Source organism: Oncorhynchus masou, chromosome 20 (genome assembly GCF_036934945.1).
Source record: "Oncorhynchus masou masou isolate Uvic2021 chromosome 20, UVic_Omas_1.1, whole genome shotgun sequence".
NCBI classification, from domain to species: domain Eukaryota; kingdom Metazoa; phylum Chordata; class Actinopteri; order Salmoniformes; family Salmonidae; genus Oncorhynchus; species Oncorhynchus masou.
Genome location: NC_088231.1, coordinates 29,901,558 through 29,924,455, shown reverse-complemented (window position 1 = coordinate 29,924,455; position 22,898 = coordinate 29,901,558). Strand labels below are relative to the sequence as shown.

The window sequence follows — 22,898 nt, the reverse complement described above, 5'->3', positions numbered from 1 at the left end:
CTGTATATCTATGGACCCCCCCCCATCACTATTATATAGATGTTATCAGGTTATATTAAATGTTACCTGTGTGTTAGAGGCCTGTATATCTATGGACCCCCCATCACTATTATATAGAGGTTATATTAAATATTACCTGTGTGTTAGAGGTCTGTATATCTATGGACCCCCCCATCACTATTATATAGAGGTTATATTAAATGTTACCTGTGTGTTAGAGGTCTGTATATCTATGGACCCCCCTATCACTATTATATAGAGGTTATATTAAATATTACCTGTGTGTTAGAGGCCTGTATATCTATGGACCCCCCCATCACTGTTGAATAGAGGTTGTCAGGTTATATTAAATATTACCTGTGTGTTAGAGGCCTGTATATCTATGGACCCCCCCATCACTATTATATAGAGGTTATATTAAATATTACCTGTGTGTTAGAGGCCTGTATATCTATGGACCCCCCATCACTATTATATAGAGGTTGTCAGGTTATATTAAATATTACCTGTGTGTTAGAGGCCTGTATATATATGGACCCCCCATCACTATTATATAGAGGTTATATTAAATATTACCTGTGTGGACCCCCATTACTATTATATAGAGGTTATATTAAATATTACCTGTGTGTTAGAGGCCTGTATATCTATGGACCCCCCCATCACTATTATATAGAGGTTATATTAAATATTACCTGTGTGTTAGAGGCCTGTATATCTATGGACCCCCATCACTATTATATAGAGGTTATATTAAATATTACCTGTGTGTTAGAGGCCTGTATATCTATGGACCCCCCCATCACTATTATATAGAGGTAGTCAGGTTATATTAAATGTTACCTGTGTGTTAGAGGCCTGTATATCTATGGACCCCCCCATCACTGTTATATAGATGTTGTCAGGTTATATTAAATGTTACCTGTGTGTTAGAGGCCTGTATATCTATGGACCCCCCATCACTATTATATAGAGGTTGTCAGGTTATATTAAATGTTACCTGTGTGTTAGAGGTCTGTATATCTATGGACCCCCATCACTATTATATAGAGGTAGTCAGGTTATATTAAATATTAACGGTGAGTTAGAGGTCTGTATATCTATGGACCCCCATCACTATTATATAGAGGTTATATTAAATATTACCTGTGTGTTAGAGGCCTGTATATCTATGGACCCCCCATCACTATTATATAGAGGTTGTCAGGTTATATTAAATGTTACCTGTGTGTTAGAGGCCTGTATATCTATGGACCCCCCCCCCATCACTATTATATAGATGTTATATTAAATGTTACCTGTGTGTTAGAGGTCTGTATATCTATGGACCCCCCATCACTATTATATAGAGGTTATATTAAATATTACCTGTGTGTTAGAGGCCTGTATATCTATGGACCCCCCATCACTATTATATAGAGGTTGTCAGGTTATATTAAATGTTACCTGTGTGTTAGAGGCCTGTATATCTATGGACCCCCCCCCATCACTATTATATAGATGTTATATTAAATATTACCTGTGTGTTAGAGGCCTGTATATCTATGGACCCCCCCATCACTATTATATAGAGGTTGTCAGGTTATATTAAATGTTACCTGTGTGTTAGAGGCCTGTATATCTATGGACCCCCCATCACTATTATATAGATGTTATATTAAATATTACCTGTGTGTTAGAGGCCTGTATATCTATGGACCCCCCATCACTATTATATAGAGGTTGTCAGGTTATATTAAATGTTACCTGTGTGTTAGAGGCCTGTATATCTATGGACCCCCATCACTATTATATAGATGTTATATTAAATGTTACCTGTGTGTTAGAGGTCTGTATATCTATGGACCCCCCATCACTATTATATAGAGGTTATATTAAATATTACCTGTGTGTTAGAGGTCTGTATATCTATGGACCCCCCCCCATCACTATTATATAGAGGTTATATTAAATATTACCTGTGTGTTAGAGGTCTGTATATCTATGGACCCCCCATCACTATTATATAGAGGTTATATTAAATATTACCTGTGTGTTAGAGGTCTGTATATCTATGGACCCCCCATCACTATTATATAGAGGTTATATTAAATATTACCTGTGTGTTAGAGGCCTGTATATCTATGGACCCCCATCACTATTATATAGAGGTTATATTAAATATTACCTATGTGTTAGAGGTCTGTATATCTATGGACCCCCCATCACTATTATATAGAGGTTGTCAGGTTATATTAAATGTTACCTGTGTGTTAGAGGACTGTATATCTATGGACCCCCCATCACTATTATATAGATGTTGTCAGGTTATATTAAATGTTACCTGTGTGTTAGAGGCCTGTATATCTATGGACCCCCCCCCCACTATTATATAGATGTTATATTAAATGTTACCTGTGTGTTAGAGGTCTGTATATCTATGGACCCCCCATCACTATTATATAGAGGTTATATTAAATATTACCTGTGTGTTAGAGGCCTGTATATCTATGGACCCCCCCATCACTATTATATAGAGGTAGTCAGGTTATATTAAATATTACCTGTGTGTTAGAGGCCTGTATATCTATGGACCCCCCCATCACTGTTGAATAGAGGTTGTCAGGTTATATTAAATATTACCTGTGTGTTAGAGGCCTGTATATCTATGGACCCCCCCCCCCCATCACTATTATATAGAGGTTATATTAAATATTACCTGTGTGTTAGAGGTCTGTATATCTATGGACCCCCCATCACTATTATATAGATGTTATATTAAATATTACCTGTGTGTTAGAGGCCTGTATATCTATGGACCCCCCATCACTATTATATAGAGGTTATATTAAATATTACCTGTGTGTTAGAGGTCTGTATATCTATGGACCCCCATCACTATTATATAGAGGTTATATTAAATATTACCTGTGTGTTAGAGGCCTGTATATCTATGGACCCCCCCATCACTATTATATAGAGGTTGTCAGGTTATATTAAATGTTACCTGTGTGTTAGAGGTCTGTATATCTATGGACCCCCCCATAACTATTATATAGATGTTATATTAAATATTACCTGTGTGTTAGAGGCCTGTATATCTATGGACCCCCCATCACTATTATATAGAGGTTGTCAGGTTATATTAAATGTTACCTGTGTGTTAGAGGTCTGTATATCTATGGACCCCCCCCCCCATAACTATTATATAGATGTTATATTAAATATTACCTGTGTGTTAGAGGCCTGTATATCTATGGACCCCCCATCACTATTATATTAAATATTACCTGTGTGTTAGAGGCCTGTATATCTATGGACCCCCCATCACTGTTATATTAAATATTACCTGTGTGTTAGAGGTCTGTATATCTATGGACCCCCCCATCACTATTATATAGAGGTTATATTAAATATTACCTGTGTGTTAGAGGCCTGTATATCTATGGACCCCCCCATCACTATTATATAGAGGTTATCAGGTTATATTAAATGTTACCTGTGTGTTAGAGGCCTGTATATCTATGGACCCCCCATCACTATTATATAGAGGTTATATTAAATGTTACCTGTGTGTTAGAGGTCTGTATATCTATGGACCCCCCATCACTATTATATAGAGGTTATATTAAATATTACCTGTGTGTTAGAGGTCTGTATATCTATGGACCCCCATCACTATTATATAGAGGTTATATTAAATATTACCTGTGTGTTAGAGGCCTGTATATCTATGGACCCCCCATCACTATTATATAGAGGTTATCAGGTTATATTAAATGTTACCTGTGTGTTAGAGGCCTGTATATCTATGGACCCCCCCCCCATCACTGTTATATTAAATGTTACCTGTGTGTTAGAGGCCTGTATATCTATGGACCCCCCATCACTGTTGAATAGAGGTTGTCAGGTCATATTAAATGTTACCTGTGTGTTAGAGGCCTGTATATCTATGGACCCCCCATCACTATTATATAGAGGTTATATTAAATATTACCTGTGTGTTAGAGGTCTGTATATCTATGGACCCCCCCCATCACTGTTATATTAAATATTACCTGTGTGTTAGAGGCCTGTATATCTATGGACCCCCCATCACTATTATATAGAGGTTGTCAGGTTATATTAAATGTTACCTGTGTGTTAGAGGCCTGTATATCTATGGACCCCCCATCACTATTATATAGATGTTATATTAAATATTACCTGTGTGTTAGAGGTCTGTATATCTATGGACCCCCCATCACTATTATATAGATGTTATATTAAATGTTACCTGTGTGTTAGAGGTCTGTATATCTATGGACCCCCCATCACTATTATATAGAGGTAGTCAGGTTATATTAAATATTACCTGTGTGTTAGAGGCCTGTATATCTATGGACCCCCCATCACTATTATATAGATGTTATATTAAATGTTACCTGTGTGTTAGAGGTCTGTATATCTATGGACCCCCCATCACTATTATATAGAGGTAGTCAGGTTATATTAAATGTTACCTGTGTGTTAGAGGCCTGTATATCTATGGACCCCCATCACTATTATATAGAGGTAGTCAGGTTATATTAAATGTTACCTGTGTGTTAGAGGCCTGTATATCTATGGACCCCCCATCACTATTATATAGAGGTTATATTAAATATTACCTGTGTGTTAGAGGTCTGTATATCTATGGACCCCCCCCCCATCACTATTATATAGATGTTATTTAAATGTTACCTGTGTGTTAGAGGCCTGTATATCTATGGACCCCCCATCACTATTATATAGAGGTTATATTAAATATTACCTGTGTGTTAGAGGCCTGTATATCTATGGACCCCCCATCACTATTATATAGAGGTTATATTAAATATTACCTGTGTGTTAGAGGCCTGTATATCTATGGACCCCCCCATCACTATTATATAGAGGTTATATTAAATGTTACCTGTGTGTTAGAGGCCTGTATATCTACGGACCCCCCCATCACTATTATATAGAGGTTGTCAGGTTATATTAAATGTTACCTGTGTGTTAGAGGTCTGTATATCTATGGACCCCCCCATCACTATTATATAGAGGTTGTCAGGTTATATTAAATATTACCTGTGTGTTAGAGGTCTGTATATCTATGGACCCCCCCCATCACTGTTGTATAGAGGTTGTCAGGTTATATTAAATATTACCTGTGTGTTAGAGGCCTGTATATCTATGGACCCCCCCCCATCACTGTTGAATAGAGGTTGTCAGGTTATATTAAATATTACCTGTGTGTTAGAGGTCTGTATATCTATGGACCCCCCCCCATCACTGTTGTATAGAGGTTGTCAGGTTATATTAAATATTACCTGTGTGTTAGAGGCCTGTATATCTATGGACCCCCCCATCACTATTATATAGAGGTTATATTAAATATTACCTGTGTGTTAGAGGTCTGTATATCTATGGACCCCCCCATCACTATTATATAGATGTTATTTAAATGTTACCTGTGTGTTAGAGGTCTGTATATCTATGGACCCCCCATCACTATTATATAGAGGTTATATTAAATATTACCTGTGTGTTAGAGGTCTGTATATCTATGGACCCCCCATCACTATTATATAGATGTTATATTAAATGTTACCTGTGTTAGAGGTCTGTATATCTATGGACCCCCCCATCACTATTATATAGAGGTTATATTAAATGTTACCTGTGTGTTAGACGCCTGTATATCTACGGACCCCCCATCACTATTATATAGAGGTTATATTAAATATTACCTGTGTGTTAGAGGCCTGTATATCTATGGACCCCCCATCACTATTATATAGAGGTTATATTAAATATTACCTGTGTGTTAGAGGTCTGTATATCTATGGACCCCCCATCACTATTATATAGAGGTTATATTAAATGTTACCTGTGTGTTAGAGGCCTGTATATCTATGGACCCCCCCATCACTATTATATAGAGGTTGTCAGGTTATATTAAATATTACCTGTGTGTTAGAGGCCTGTATATCTATGGACCCCCCATCACTATTATATAGAGGTTGTCAGGTTATATTAAATGTTACCTGTGTGTTAGAGGCCTGTATATCTATGGACCCCCTCCCATCACTATTATATAGAGGTTATCAGGTTATATTAAATATTACCTGTGTGTTAGAGGCCTGTATATCTATGGACCCCCCATCACTATTATATAGAGGTTATCAGGTTATATTAAATATTACCTGTGTGTTAGAGGTCTGTATATCTATGGACCCCCCCCATCACTATTATATAGAGGTTGTCAGGTTATATTAAATGTTACCTGTGTGTTAGAGGTCTGTATATCTATGGACCCCCCCCATCACTATTATATAGATGTTATATTAAATGTTACCTGTGTGGACCCCCCCCCATCACTATTATATAGAGGTTATATTAAATGTTACCTGTGTGTTAGAAGCATGTATATCTATGGACCCCCCCCCATCACTATTATATAGATGTTATATTAAATGTTACCTGTGTGGACCCCCCATCACTATTATATAGAGGTTATATTAAATGTTACCTGTGTGTTAGAGGTCTATGGACCCCCCCCCCATCACTATTATATAGAGGTTGTCAGGTTATATTAAATATTACCTGTGTGTTAGAGGCCTGTATATCTATGGACCCCCCCATCACTATTATATAGAGGTTGTCAGGTTATATTAAATGGTACCTGTGTGTTAGAGGCCTGTATATCTATGGACCCCCCCCCCATCACTGTTGTATAGAGGTTGTCAGGTTATATTAAATGTTACCTGTGTGTTAGAGGCCTGTATATCTATGGACCCCCCCCCCATCACTATTGTATAGAGGTTATATTAAATGTTACCTGTGTGGACCCCCCCATCACTATTATATAGAGGTTATATTAAATGTTACCTGTGTGTTAGAGGTCTGTATATCTATGGACCCCCCCATCACTATTATATAGAGGTTATATTAAATATTACCTGTGTGTTAGAGGCCTGTATATCTATGGACCCCCCATCACTATTATATAGAGGTTATATTAAATATTACCTGTGTGTTAGAGGTCTGTATATCTATGGACCCCCCATCACTATTATATAGATGTTATATTAAATGTTACCTGTGTTAGAGGTCTGTATATCTATGGACCCCCCCATCACTATTATATAGAGGTTATATTAAATGTTACCTGTGTGTTAGAGGTCTGTATATCTATGGACCCCCCATCACTATTATATAGAGGTTATATTAAATATTACCTGTGTGTTAGAGGCCTGTATATCTATGGACCCCCCCCCCATCACTATTATATAGAGGTTATATTAAATGTTACCTGTGTGTTAGAGGTCTGTATATCTATGGACCCCCATCACTATTATATAGAGGTTATATTAAATATTACCTGTGTGTTAGAGGTCTGTATATCTATGGACCCCCCCCCATCACTATTATATAGAGGTTATATTAAATGTTACCTGTGTGTTAGAGGCCTGTATATCTATGGACCCCCCCCATCACTATTATATAGAGGTTATATTAAATATTACCTGTGTGTTAGAGGTCTGTATATCTATGGACCCCCCCCCATCACTATTATATAGATGTTATCAGGTTATATTAAATGTTACCTGTGTGTTAGAGGTCTGTATATCTATGGACCCCCCCCCCCATCACTATTATATAGATGTTATCAGGTTATATTAAATATTACCTGTGTGTTAGAGGCCTGTATATCTATGGACCCCCCCATCACTATTATATAGAGGTTATATTAAATATTACCTGTGTGTTAGAGGTCTGTATATCTATGGACCCCCCCCCATCACTATTATATAGATGTTATCAGGTTATATTAAATGTTACCTGTGTGTTAGAGGCCTGTATATCTATGGACCCCCCATCACTATTATATAGAGGTTATATTAAATGTTACCTGTGTGTTAGAGGTCTGTATATCTATGGACCCCCCATCACTATTATATAGAGGTTATATTAAATGTTACCTGTGTTAGAGGCCTGTATATCTATGGACCCCCCCATCACTATTGTATAGATGTTATATTAAATATTACCTGCGTGTTAGAGGTCTGTATATCTATGGACCCCCCCCCCCCATCACTATTGTATAGAGGTTATATTAAATGTTACCTGTGTGTTAGAGGCCTGTATATCTATGGACCCCCCCATCACTGTTATATAGAGGTTATATTAAATGTTACCTGTGTGTCTCCAGGCTTTATGAGAGAGCTGGGCCGTGTCAGCTCCACCAGCAGCTCTGCTACGTTGGTGACGTCCACCTCGGCCAACGGAGACGAAGCCGGAGCATTCAGCAGGGTCTGGAGGGTGGGCAGAAAGCACTCCTCCACAACCTCCTGGTGGGCCCTGAACACACACACAGTCAGTAAACACACTCCTGGTGGGCCCTGAACACACACACAGTCAGTAAACACACTGCTGGTGGGCCCTGAACACACACACAGTCAGTAAACACACTCCTGGTGGGCCCTGAACACACACACAGTCAGTAAACACACTGCTGGTGGGCCCTGAACACACACACAGTCAGTAAACACACTGCTGGTGGGCCCTGAACACACACACAGTCAGTAAACACACTGCTGGTGGGCCCTGAACACACACAGTCAGTAAACACACTGCCGGTGGGCCCTGAACACACACACAGTCAGTAAACACACTGCCGGTGGGCCCTGAACACACACAGTCAGTAAACACACTGCTGGTGGGCCCTGAACACACACACAGTCAGTAAACACACTGCCGGTGGGCCCTGAACACACACACAGTCAGTAAACACACTGCCGGTGGGCCCTGAACACACACACAGTCAGTAAACACACTGCCGGTGGGCCCTGAACACACACACAGTCAGTAAACACACTACTGGTGGGCCCTGAACACACACACAGTCAGTAAACACACTGCTGGTGGGCCCTGAACACACACACAGTCAGTAAACACACTGCTGGTGGGCCCTGAACACACACAGTCAGTAAACACACTGCTGGTGGGCCCTGAACACACACACAGTCAGTAAACACACTGCTGGTGGGCCCTGAACACACACACAGTCAGTAAACACACTCCTGGTGGGCCCTGAACACACACAGTCAGTAAACACACTCCTGGTGGGCCCTGAACACACACAGTCAGTAAACACACTGCTGGTGGGCCCTGAACACACAGTCAGTAAACACACTGCCGGTGGGCCCTGAACACACACACAGTCAGTAAACACACTGCCGGTGGGCCCTGAACACACACAGTCAGTAAACACACTGCTGGTGGGCCCTGAACACACACACAGTCAGTAAACACACTGCTGGTGGGCCCTGAACACACACACAGTCAGTAAACACACTGCCGGTGGGCCCTGAACACACACACAGTCAGTAAACACACTACTGGTGGGCCCTGAACACACACACAGTCAGTAAACACACTGCTGGTGGGCCCTGAACACACACACAGTCAGTAAACACACTGCTGGTGGGCCCTGAACACACACAGTCAGTAAACACACTGCTGGTGGGCCCTGAACACACACACAGTCAGTAAACACACTGCTGGTGGGCCCTGAACACACACACAGTCAGTAAACACACTGCTGGTGGGCCCTGAACACACACAGTCAGTAAACACACTCCTGGTGGGCCCTGAACACACACACACAGTCAGTAAACACACTGCCGGTGGGCCCTGAACACACACACAGTCAGTAAACACACTCCTGGTGGGCCCTGAACACACACACAGTCAGTAAACACACTCCTGGTGGGCCCTGAACACACACACACAGTCAGTAAACACACTGCTGGTGGGCCCTGAACACACACAGTCAGTAAACACACTGCTGGTGGGCCCTGAACACACACAGTCAGTAAACACACTGCTGGTGGGCCCTGAACACACACACAGTCAGTAAACACACTGCTGGTGGGCCCTGAACACACACACAGTCAGTAAACACACTGCTGGTGGGCCCTGAACACACACACAGTCAGTAAACACACTGCCGGTGGGCCCTGAACACAAACACAGTCAATAAACACACTGCCGGTGGGCCCTGAACACACACAGTCAGTAAACACACTGCTGGTGGGCCCTGAACACACACACAGTCAGTAAACACACTGCTGGTGGGCCCTGAACACACACACAGTCAGTAAACACACTGCCGGTGGGCCCTGAACACACACAGTCAGTAAACACACTGCTGGTGGGCCCTGAACACACACACAGTCAGTAAACACACTGCTGGTGGGCCCTGAACACACACACAGTCAGTAAACACACTGCCGGTGGGCCCTGAACACACACAGTCAGTAAACACACTGCCGGTGGGCCCTGAACACACACACACAGTCAGTAAACACACTCCTGGTGGGCCCTGAACACACACAGTCAGTATACACACTGCTGGTGGGCCCTGAACACACACAGTTAGTAAACACACACCTGGTGGGCCCTGAACACACACACACACAGTTAGTAAACACACACACACAGTCAGTAAACACACTCCTGGTGGGCCCTGAACACACACACACAGTCAGTAAACACACTGCTGGTGGGCCCTGAACACACACAGTCAGTTAACACACTGCTGGTGGGCCCTGAACACACAGTCAGTAAACACACTCCTGGTGGGCCCTGAACACACACACAGTCAGTAAACACACTGCTGGTGGGCCCTGAACACACACACACAGTCAGTAAACACACTGCTGGTGGGCCCTGAACACACAGTCAGTAAACACACTCCTGGTGGGCCCTGAACACACACACACAGTCAGTAAACACACTGCTGGTGGGCCCTGAACACATACACAGTCAGTAAACACACTCCTGGTGGGCCCTGAACACACACAGTCAGTAAACACACTGCTGGTGGGCCCTGAACACACACACAGTCAGTAAACACACTGCTGGTGGGCCCTGAACACACACACAGTCAGTAAACACACTGCCGGTGGGCCCTGAACACACACACAGTCAGTAAACACACTCCTGGTGGGCCCTGAACACACACACAGTCAGTAAACACACTCCTGGTGGGCCCTGAACACACACACACAGTCAGTAAACACACTGCCGGTGGGCCCTGAACACACACACACAGTCAGTGTATCTAGGGGTCAGAGTATATCCCCAGAGTATCTAGGGGTCAGAGTATCTAGGGGTCAGAGTATATCCCCAGAGTATCTAGGGGTCAGAGTATCTAGGGGTCAGAGTATATCCCCAGAGTATCTAGGGGTCAGAGTATCTAGGGGTCAGAGTATATCCCCAGAGTATCTAGGGGTCAGAGTATATCCCCAGAGTATCTAGGGGTCAGAGTATCTAGGGGTCAGAGTATCTAGGGGTCAGAGTATATCCCCAGAGTATCTAGGGGTCAGAGTATCTAGGGGTCAGAGTATATCCCCAGAGTATCTAGGGGTCAGAGTATCTAGGGGTCAGAGTATATCCCCAGAGTATCTAGGGGTCAGAGTATCTAGGGGTCAGAGTATCTAGGGGTCAGAGTATATCCCCAGAGTATCTAGGGGTCAGAGTATATCCCCAGAGTATCTAGGGGTCAGAGTATCTAGGGGTCAGAGTATCTAGGGGTCAGAGTATATCCCCAGTGTATCAAGGGGTCAGAGTATATCCCCAGAGTATCTAGGGGTCAGAGTATCTAGGGTCAGAGTATATCCCCAGAGTATCTAGGGGTCAGAGTATCTAGGGGTCAGAGTATATCCCCAGAGTATCTAGGGGTCAGAGTATCTAGGGGTCAGAGTATATCCCCAGAGTATCTAGGGGTCAGAATATCTAGGGGTCAGAATATCTAGGGGTCAGAGTATATCCCCAGAGTATCTAGGGGTCAGAGTATCTAGGGGTCAGAGTATATCCCCAGAGTATCTAGGGGTCAGAGTATCTAGGGGTCAGAGTATATCCCCAGAGTATCTAGGGGTCAGAGTATCTAGGGGTCAGAGTATCTAGGGGTCAGAGTATCTAGGGGTCAGAGTATCTAGGGGTCAGAGTATATCCCCAGAGTATCTAGGGGTCAGAGTATCTAGGGGTCAGAGTATATCCCCAGAGTATCTAGGGGTCAGAGTATCTAGGGGTCAGAGTATCTAGGGGTCAGAGTATCTAGGGGTCAGAGTATATCCCCAGAGTATCTAGGGGTCAGAATATCTAGGGGTCAGAGTATCTAGGGGTCAGAATATCTAGGGGTCAGAGTATCTAGGGGTGTGTCGTACCTGCTCTCCCGGGCGTACAGCTGGAAGAACACTCCGAGACAGTGGCGTAGTCTGGTGTCGTCCTCGGTGACGGGGTTGTACCATAGCAACACCAATCGAGAGAGGAGCTTGGCACTGGAGATCCGGCCGGAATACATCAGTTTGGCCAGACCCTCCGCTGTCTCGGTACGCAGCTCAGACACCTGCACACACACCGAATCATAAACACACACACACACACACCGAATCATAAACACACACACACACACACACACACACCGAATCATAAACACACACACACACCGAATCATAAACACACACACACACACACCGAATCATAAACACACACACACACCGAATCATAAACACACACACACCGAATCATAAACACACACACACACACACCGAATCATAAACACACACACACACACACCGAATCATAAACACACACACACACACACACACCGAATCATAAACACACACACACACACACACACCGAATCATAAACACACACACACACACCGAATCATAAACACACACACACACCGAATCATAAACACACACACACACCGAATCATAAACACACACACACACACCGAATCATAAACACACACACACACACACCGAATCATAAACACACACACACACACCGAATCATAAACACACACACACACACCGAATCATAAACACACACACACACACCGAATCATATACACACACACACACACCGAATCATAAACACACACACACACCGAATCATATACACACACACACACACCGAATCATATACACACACACACACCGAATCATAAACACACACACACACCGAATCATAAACACACACACACACCGAATCATAAACACACACACACACACACACACCGAATCATAAACACACACACACACACCGAATCATAAACACACACACACACACCGAATCATAAACACACACACACACACACCGAATCATAAACACACACACACACACACCGAATCATATACACACACACACACCGAATCATAAACACACACACCGAATCATAAACACACACACACACACCGAATCATAAACACACACACACACAGAATCATAAACACACACACACACCGAATCATAAACACACACACCGAATCATAAACACACACACACACACCGAATCATAAACACACACACACACCGAATCATATACACACACCGAATCATAAACACACACACACACCGAATCATAAACACACACACACCGAATCATAAACACACACACACACACCGAATCATAAACACACACACACACACCGAATCATAAACACACACACAGAATCATAAACACACACACACACACAGAATCATAAACACACACACACACACCGAATCATAAACACACACACACACCGAATCATAAACACACACACACCGAATCATAAACACACACACACCGAATCATAAACACACACACACACCGAATCATAAACACACACACACCGAATCATAAACACACACACACCGAATCATAAACACACACACACACATACAGAATCATAAACACACACACACCGAATCATAAACACACACACACACATACAGAATCATAAACACACACACAGAATCATAAACACACACACACAGAATCATAAACACACACACACCGAATCATAAACACACACACACACATACAGAATCATAAACACACACACAGAATCATAAACACACACACATACAGAATCATAAACACACACACACACACAGAATCATAAACACACACACACACAGAATCATAAACACACCTCACTGTCCAGGAAGTCGGACAGCATCATCAGGATGGACTGAGTGGTGCTGCCCCTCCTCCGGCTCCTCCCCCTCCCCCTGGTCTTCCTGGTTGGCTGGCGAATGGGAGGTCTGGGGGGCGGCGCTGGGGCGTTCAGACAGCAGTGTGAAGCCGTAGAGCAGCAGCAGGTCGATGACTGCCCTGAGAGCGCTGATACGGATCTTAGCCTCATCTAGCTGGGCGATCTACAGAGAGACAGAGAGGGTCTATACCTCATCTAGCTGGGCTATCTACAGAGAGGGTCAATACCTCATCTAGCTGGGCTATCTACAGAGAGACAGAGAGGGTCTATACCTCATCTAGCTGGGCTATCTACAGAGACCGAGACCGATACTGACCTCATCTAGCTGGCCTATCTACAGAGACAGAGAACGATACTGACCTCATCTAGCTGGGCTATCTACAGAGACCGGGAACGATACTGACCTCATCTAGCTAGGCTATCTACAGAGACCGGGAACGATACTGACCTCATCTAGCTGGGCTATCTACAGAGACAGAGGACGATACTGACCTCATCTAGCTGGGCTATCTACAGAGGGCGATACTGACCTCATCTAGCTGGGCTATCTACAGAGACCGATACTGACCTCATCTAGCTGGGCTATCTACAGAGACCGATACTGACCTCATCTAGCTGGGCTATCTACAGAGACAGAGAACGATACTGACCTCATCTAGCTGGGCTATCTACAGAGGGCGAGAACGATACTGACCTCATCTAGCTGGGCTATCTACAGAGACCGATACTGACCTCATCTAGCTGGGCTATCTACAGAGACAGAGGACGATACTGACCTCATCTAGCTGGGCTATCTACAGAGGGCGATACTGACCTCATCTAGCTGGGCTATCTACAGAGACCGATACTGACCTCATCTAGCTGGGCTATCTACAGAGACCGATACTGACCTCATCTAGCTGGGCTATCTACAGAGACAGAGAACGATACTGACCTCATCTAGCTGGGCTATCTACAGAGGGCGAGAACGATACTGACCTCATCTAGCTGGGCTATCTACAGAGACAGAGGGTGATACTGACCTCATCTAGCTGGGCTATCTACAGAGACCGAGAACGATACTGACCTCATCAAGCTGGGCTATCTACAGAGACAGAGAACGATACTGACCTCATCTAGCTGGGCTATCTACAGAGACCGAGAACGATACTGACCTCATCTAGCTGGGCTATCTACAGAGAGGGTCAATACCTCATCTAGCTGGGCTATCTACAGAGAGACAGAGAGGGTCTATACCTCATCTAGCTGGGCTATCTACAGAGACCGATACTGACCTCATCTAGCTGGCCTATCTACAGAGACCGGGAACGATACTGACCTCATCTAGCTAGGCTATCTACAGAGACCGGGAACGATACTGACCTCATCTAGCTGGGCTATCTACAGAGACAGAGGACGATACTGACCTCATCTAGCTGGGCTATCTACAGAGAGGGTCAATACCTCATCTAGCTGGGCTATCTACAGAGAGACAGAGAGGGTCTATACCTCATCTAGCTGGGCTATCTACAGAGACCGAGACCGATACTGACCTCATCTAGCTGGCCTATCTACAGAGACAGAGAACGATACTGACCTCATCTAGCTGGGCTATCTACAGAGACCGGGAACGATACTGACCTCATCTAGCTAGGCTATCTACAGAGACCGGGAACGATACTGACCTCATCTAGCTGGGCTATCTACAGAGACAGAGGACGATACTGACCTCATCTAGCTGGGCTATCTACAGAGGGCGATACTGACCTCATCTAGCTGGGCTATCTACAGAGACCGATACTGACCTCATCTAGCTGGGCTATCTACAGAGACAGAGAACGATACTGACCTCATCTAGCTGGGCTATCTACAGAGACGATACTGACCTCATCTAGCTGGGCTATCTACAGAGACCGGGAACGATACTGACCTCATCTAGCTGGGCTATCTACAGAGACAGAGGACGATACTGACCTCATCTAGCTGGGCTATCTACAGAGGGAACGATACTGACCTCATCTAGCTGGGCTATCTACAGAGACCGATACTGACCTCATCTAGCTGGGCTATCTACAGAGACCGATACTGACCTCATCTAGCTGGGCTATCTACAGAGACAGAGACCGATACTGACCTCATCTAGCTGGGCTATCTACAGAGGGCGAAACGATACTGACCTCATCTAGCTGGGCTATCTACAGAGACAGAGGGTGATACTGACCTCATCTAGCTGGGCTATCTACAGAGACCGAGAACGATACTGACCTCATCAAGCTGGGCTATCTACAGAGACAGAGAACGATACTGACCTCATCTAGCTGGGCTATCTACAGAGACCGAGAACGATACTGACCTCATCTAGCTGGGCTATCTACAGAGACCGATACTGACCTCATCTAGCTGGGCTATCTACAGAGACCGATACTGACCTCATCTAGCTGGGCTATCTACAGAGACCGATACTGACCTCATCTAGCTGGGCTATCTACAGAGACAGAGGGTGATACTGACCTCATCTAGCTGGGCTATCTACAGAGGGCGATACTGACCTCATCTAGCTGGGCTATCTACAGAGACCGAGAACGATACTGACCTCATCAAGCTGGGCTATCTACAGAGACAGAGGGCGATACTGACCTCATCTAGCTGGGCTATCTACAGAGGGCGATACTGACCTCATCTAGCTGGGCTATCTACAGAGAACGATACTGACCTCATCTAGCTGGGCTATCTACAGAGACAGAGACCGATACTGACCTCATCTAGCTGGGCTATCTACAGAGGGCGATACTGACCTCATCTAGCTGGGCTATCTACAGAGGGCGATACTGACCTCATCTAGCTGGGCTATCTACAGAGACAGAGAACGATACTGACCTCATCTAGCTGGGCTATCTACAGAGACAGAGAACGATACTGACCTCATCTAGCTGGGCTATCTACAGAGGGCGATACTGACCTCATCTAGCTGGGCTATCTACAGAGGGCGATACTGACCTCATCTAGCTGGGCTATCTACAGAGACCGATACTGACCTCATCTAGCTGGGCTATCTACAGAGACAGAGAACAATACTGACCTCATCTAGCTGGGCTATCTACAGAGGGCGATACTGACCTCATCTAGCTGGGCTATCTACAGAGAGACAGAGAGGGTCTATACCTCATCTAGCTGGGCTATCTACAGAGACAGAGGGTGATTCTTATGGTACCTGCAGCAGCAGCACCAGATGTGTGTTGACCAGGTCTTTGCTGTGCAGAGCACACGTCCCCAAACACACGACTGCCATGTTCCTCACCGCTGGCTGGGCGTTGGATATACTGGGCAGGATCTGGGAGGGAGGGAGAGGGAGGGAGATGAGACAGTATAGTACCAGAGAGGAGAGGATAGCTGACATGATGGATCCTATACGTTAGATTAGACAGTATAGTACCAGAGAGGAGAGGATAGCTGACATGGTGGATCCTATACGTTAGATTAGACAGTATAGTACCAGAGAGGAGAGGAGAGCTGACATGGTGGATCCTATACGTTAGATTAGACAGTATAGTACCAGAGAGGATAGCTGACATGATGGATCCTATACGTTAGATTAGACAGTATAGTACCAGAGAGGAGAGGATAGCTGACATGGTGGATCCTATACGTTAGATTAGACAGTATAGTACCAGAGAGGAGAGGAGCGCTGACATGGTGGATCCTATACGTTAGATTAGACAGTATAGTACCAGAGAGGAGAGGATAGCTGACATGGTGGATCCTATACGTTAGATTAGACAGTATAGTACCAGAAAGGAGAGGAGAGCTGACATGGTGGATCCTATACGTTAGATTAGACAGTATAGTACCAGAGAGGAGAGGAGAGCTGACATGATGGATCCTATACGTTAGATTAGACAGTATAGTACCAGAGAGGAGAGGATAGCAGACATGATGGATCCTATACGTTAGATTAGACAGTATAGTACCAGAGAGGAGAGCTGACATGGTGGATCCTATACGTTAGATTAGACAGTATAGTACCAGAGAGGAGAGGATAGCTGACATGGTGGATCCTATACGTTAGATTAGACAGTATAGTACCAGAGAGGAGAGGATAACTGACATGATGGATCCTATACGTTAGATTAGACAGTATAGTACCAGAGAGGAGAGGAGAGCTGACATGGTGGATCCTATACGTTAGATTAGACAGTATAGTACCAGAGAGGATAGCTAACATGATGGATCCTATACGTTAGATTAGACAGTATAGTACCAGAGAGGAGAGGAGAGCTGACATGGTGGATCCTATACGTTAGATTAGACAGTATAGTACCAGAGAGGAGAGGAGAGCTGACATGGTGGATCCTATACGTTAGATTAGACAGTATAGTACCAGAGAGGAGAGGATAGCTGACATGATGGATCCTATACGTTAGATTAGACAGTATAGTACCAGAGAGGATAGCTGACATGATGGATCCTATACGTTAGATTAGACAGTATAGTACCAGAGAGGAGATCTGACATGATGGATCCTATACGTTAGATTAGACAGTATAGTACCAGAGAGGATAGCTGACATGATGGATCCTATACGTTAGATTAGACAGTATAGTACCAGAGAGGATAGCTGACATGATGGATCCTATAATTAGATTAGACAGTATAGTACCAGAGAGGAGAGGATAGCTGACATGATGGATCCTATACGTTAGATTAGACAGTATAGTACCAGAGAGGATAGCTGACATGATGGATCCTATACGTTAGATTAGACAGTATAGTACCAGAGAGGAGATCTGACATGATGGATCCTATACGTTAGATTAGACAGTATAGTACCAGAGAGGATAGCTGACATGGTGGATCCTATACGTTAGATTAGACAGTATAGTACCAGAGAGGAGAGGATAGCTGACATGATGGATCCTATACGTTAGATTAGACAGTATAGTACCAGAGAGGAGAGGAGAGCTGACATGATGGATCCTATACGTTAGATTAGACAGTATAGTACCAGAGAGGAGAGGATAGCTGACATGATGGATCCTATACGTTAGATTAGACAGTATAGTACCAGAGAGGATAGCTGACATGATGGATCCTATACGTTAGATTAGACAGTATAGTACCAGAGAGGATAGCTGACATGATGGATCCTATACGTTAGATTAGACAGTATAGTACCAGAGAGGAGAGGAGAGCTGACATGATGGATCCTATACGTTAGATTAGACAGTATAGTACCAGAGAGGATAGCTGACATGATGGATCCTATACGTTAGATTAGACAGTATAGTACCAGAGAGGATAGCTGACATGATGGATCCTATACGTTAGATTAGACAGTATAGTACCAGAGAGGATAGCTGACATGATGGACCCTATACATTAGATTAGACAGTATAGTACCAGAGAGGATAGCTGACATGATGGACCCTATACGTTAGATTAGACAGTATAGTACCAGAGAGGAGAGGATAGCTGACATGGTGGTTCCTATACGTTAGATTAGACAGTATAGTACCAGAGAGAGAGGAGAGCTGACATGATGGATCCTATACGTTAGATTAGACAGTATAGTACCAGAGAGGAGAGGATAGCTGTCATGGTGGATCCTATACGTTAGATTAGACAGTATAGTACCAGAGAGGAGAGGATAGCTGACATGATGGATCCTATACGTTAGATTAGACAGTATAGTACCAGAGAGGAGAGGATAGCTGACATGGTGGATCCTATACGTTAGATTAGACAGTATAGTACCAGAGAGGATAGCTGACATGGTGGATCCTATACGTTAGATTAGACAGTATAGTACCAGAGAGGAGAGGATAGCTGACATGGTGGATCCTATACGTTAGATTAGACAGTATAGTACCAGAGAGGAGAGGAGAGCTGACATGGTGGATCCTATACGTTAGATTAGACAGTATAGTACCAGAGAGGAGAGGAGAGCTGACATGGTGGATCCTATACGTTAGATTAGACAGTATAGTACCAGAGAGGATAGCTGACATGATGGATCCTATATGTTAGATTAGACAGTATAGTACCAGAGAGGATAGCTGACATGGTGGATCCTATACGTTAGATTAGACAGTATAGTACCAGAGAGGAGAGGAGAGCTGACATGGTGGATCCTATACGTTAGATTAGACAGTATAGTACCAGAGAGGAGAGGAGAGCTGACATGGTGGATCCTATACGTTAGATTAGACAGTATAGTACCAGAGAGGAGAGGATAGCTGACATGATGGATCCTATACGTTAGATTAGACAGTATAGTACCAGAGAGGAGAGGAGCGCTGACATGATGGATCCTATACGTTAGATTAGACAGTATAGTACCAGAGAGGAGAGGATAGCTGACATGATGGATCCTATACGTTAGATTAGACAGTATAGTACCAGAGAGGAGAGGATAGCTGACATGATGGATCCTATAATGTTAGATTAGACAGTATAGTACCAGAGAGGAGAGGAGAGCTGACATGATGGATCCTATACGTTAGATTAGACAGTATAGTACCAGAGAGGAGAGGAGAGCTGACATGATGGATCCTATACGTTAGATTAGACAGTATAGTACCAGAGAGGAGAGGATAGCTGACATGGTGGATCCTATACGTTAGATTAGACAGTATAGTACCAGAGAGGAGAGGAGAGCTGACATGGTGGATCCTATACGTTAGATTAGACAGTATAGTACCAGAGAGGAGAGGATAGCTGACATGGTGGATCCTATACGTTAGATTAGACAGTATAGTACCAGAGAGGATAGCTGACATGGTGGATCCTATACGTTAGATTAGACAGTATAGTACCAGAGAGGATAGCTGACATGGTGGATCCTATAAGTTAGATTAGACAGTATAGTACCAGAGAGGATAGCTGACATGATGGATCCTATACGTTAGATTAGACAGTATAGTACCAGAGAGGATAGCTGACATGATGGATCCTATAATGTTAGATTAGACAGTATAGTACCAGAGAGGAGAGGAGAGCTGACATGATGGATCCTATACGTTAGATTAGACAGTATAGTACCAGAGAGGAGAGGATAGCTGACATGATGGATCCTATACGTTAGATTAGACAGTATAGTACCAGAGAGGAGAGGATAGCTGACATGATGGATCCTATACGTTAGATTAGACAGTATAGTACCAGAGAGGATAGCTGACATGATGGATCCTATACGTTAGATTAGACAGTATAGTACCAGAGAGGAGAGGATAGCTGACATGATGGATCCTATACGTTAGATTAGACAGTATAGTACCAGAGAGGATAGCTGACATGGTGGATCCTATACGTTAGATTAGACAGTATAATACCAGAGAGGAGAGGAGAGCTGACATGATGGATCCTATACGTTAGATTAGACAGTATAGTACCAGAGAGGAGAGGAGAGCTGACATGGTGGATCCTATACGTTAGATTAGACAGTATAGTACCAGAGAGGATAGCTGACATGATGGATCCTATACGTTAGATTAGACAGTATAGTACCAGAGAGGATAGCTGACATGATGGATCCTATACGTTAGATTAGACAGTATAGTACCAGAGAGGATAGCTGACATGGTGGATCCTATACGTTAGATTAGACAGTATAGTACCAGAGAGGATAGCTGACATGATGGATCCTATACGTTAGATTAGACAGTATAGTACCAGAGAGGATAGCTGACATGATGGATCCTATACGTTAGATTAGACAGTATAGTACCAGAGAGGAGAGGATAGCTGACATGATGGATCCTATACGTTAGATTAGACAGTATAGTACCAGAGAGGATAGCTGACATGGTGGATCCTATACGTTAGATTAGACAGTATAGTACCAGAGAGGATAGCTGACATGATGGATCCTATACGTTAGATTAGACAGTATAGTACCAGAGAGGAGAGGATAGCAGACATGATGGATCCTATACGTTAGATTAGACAGTATAGTACCAGAGAGGAGAGGAGAGCTGACATGATGGATCCTATACGTTAGATTAGACAGTATAGTACCAGAGAGGAGAGGAGAGCTGACATGGTGGATCCTATACGTTAGATTAGACAGTATAGTACCAGAGAGGAGAGGAGAGCTGACATGATGGATCCTATACGTTAGATTAGACAGTATAGTACCAGAGAGGATAGCTGACATGATGGATCCTATACGTTAGATTAGACAGTATAGTACCAGAGAGGATAGCTGACATGATGGATCCTATACGTTAGATTAGACAGTATAGTACCAGAGAGGAGAGGATAGCTGACATGATGGATCCTATACGTTAGATTAGACAGTATAGTACCAGAGAGGAGAGCTGACATGGTGGATCCTATACGTTAGATTAGACAGTATAGTACCAGAGAGGATAGCTGACATGGTGGATCCTATACGTTAGATTAGACAGTATAGTACCAGAGAGGAGAGGATAGCAGACATGATGGATCCTATACGTTAGATTAGACAGTATAGTACCAGAGAGGAGAGGAGAGCTGACATGATGGATCCTATACGTTAGATTAGACAGTATAGTACCAGAGAGGAGAGGAGAGCTGACATGGTGGATCCTATACGTTAGATTAGACAGTATAGTACCAGAGAGGAGAGGAGAGCTGACATGGTGGATCCTATACGTTAGATTAGACAGTATAGTACCAGAGAGGAGAGGATAGCTGACATGGTGGATCCTATACGTTAGATTAGACAGTATAGTACCAGAGAGGAGAGGATAGCTGACATGATGGATCCTATACGTTAGATTAGACAGTATAGTACCAGAGAGGAGAGGATAGCAGACATGATGGATCCTATACGTTAGATTAGACAGTATAGTACCAGAGAGGAGAGGAGAGCTGACATGATGGATCCTATACGTTAG

At 43.6% G+C, this 22,898-nt stretch overlaps 1 pseudogene; it reads right to left on the bottom strand.

Annotated features, from left to right (window-relative positions):
* The window catches only part of LOC135506627 (condensin complex subunit 3-like), a 64,124-nt pseudogene that overhangs the window by 9,885 nt on the left and 31,341 nt on the right, over window positions 1–22,898 (bottom strand).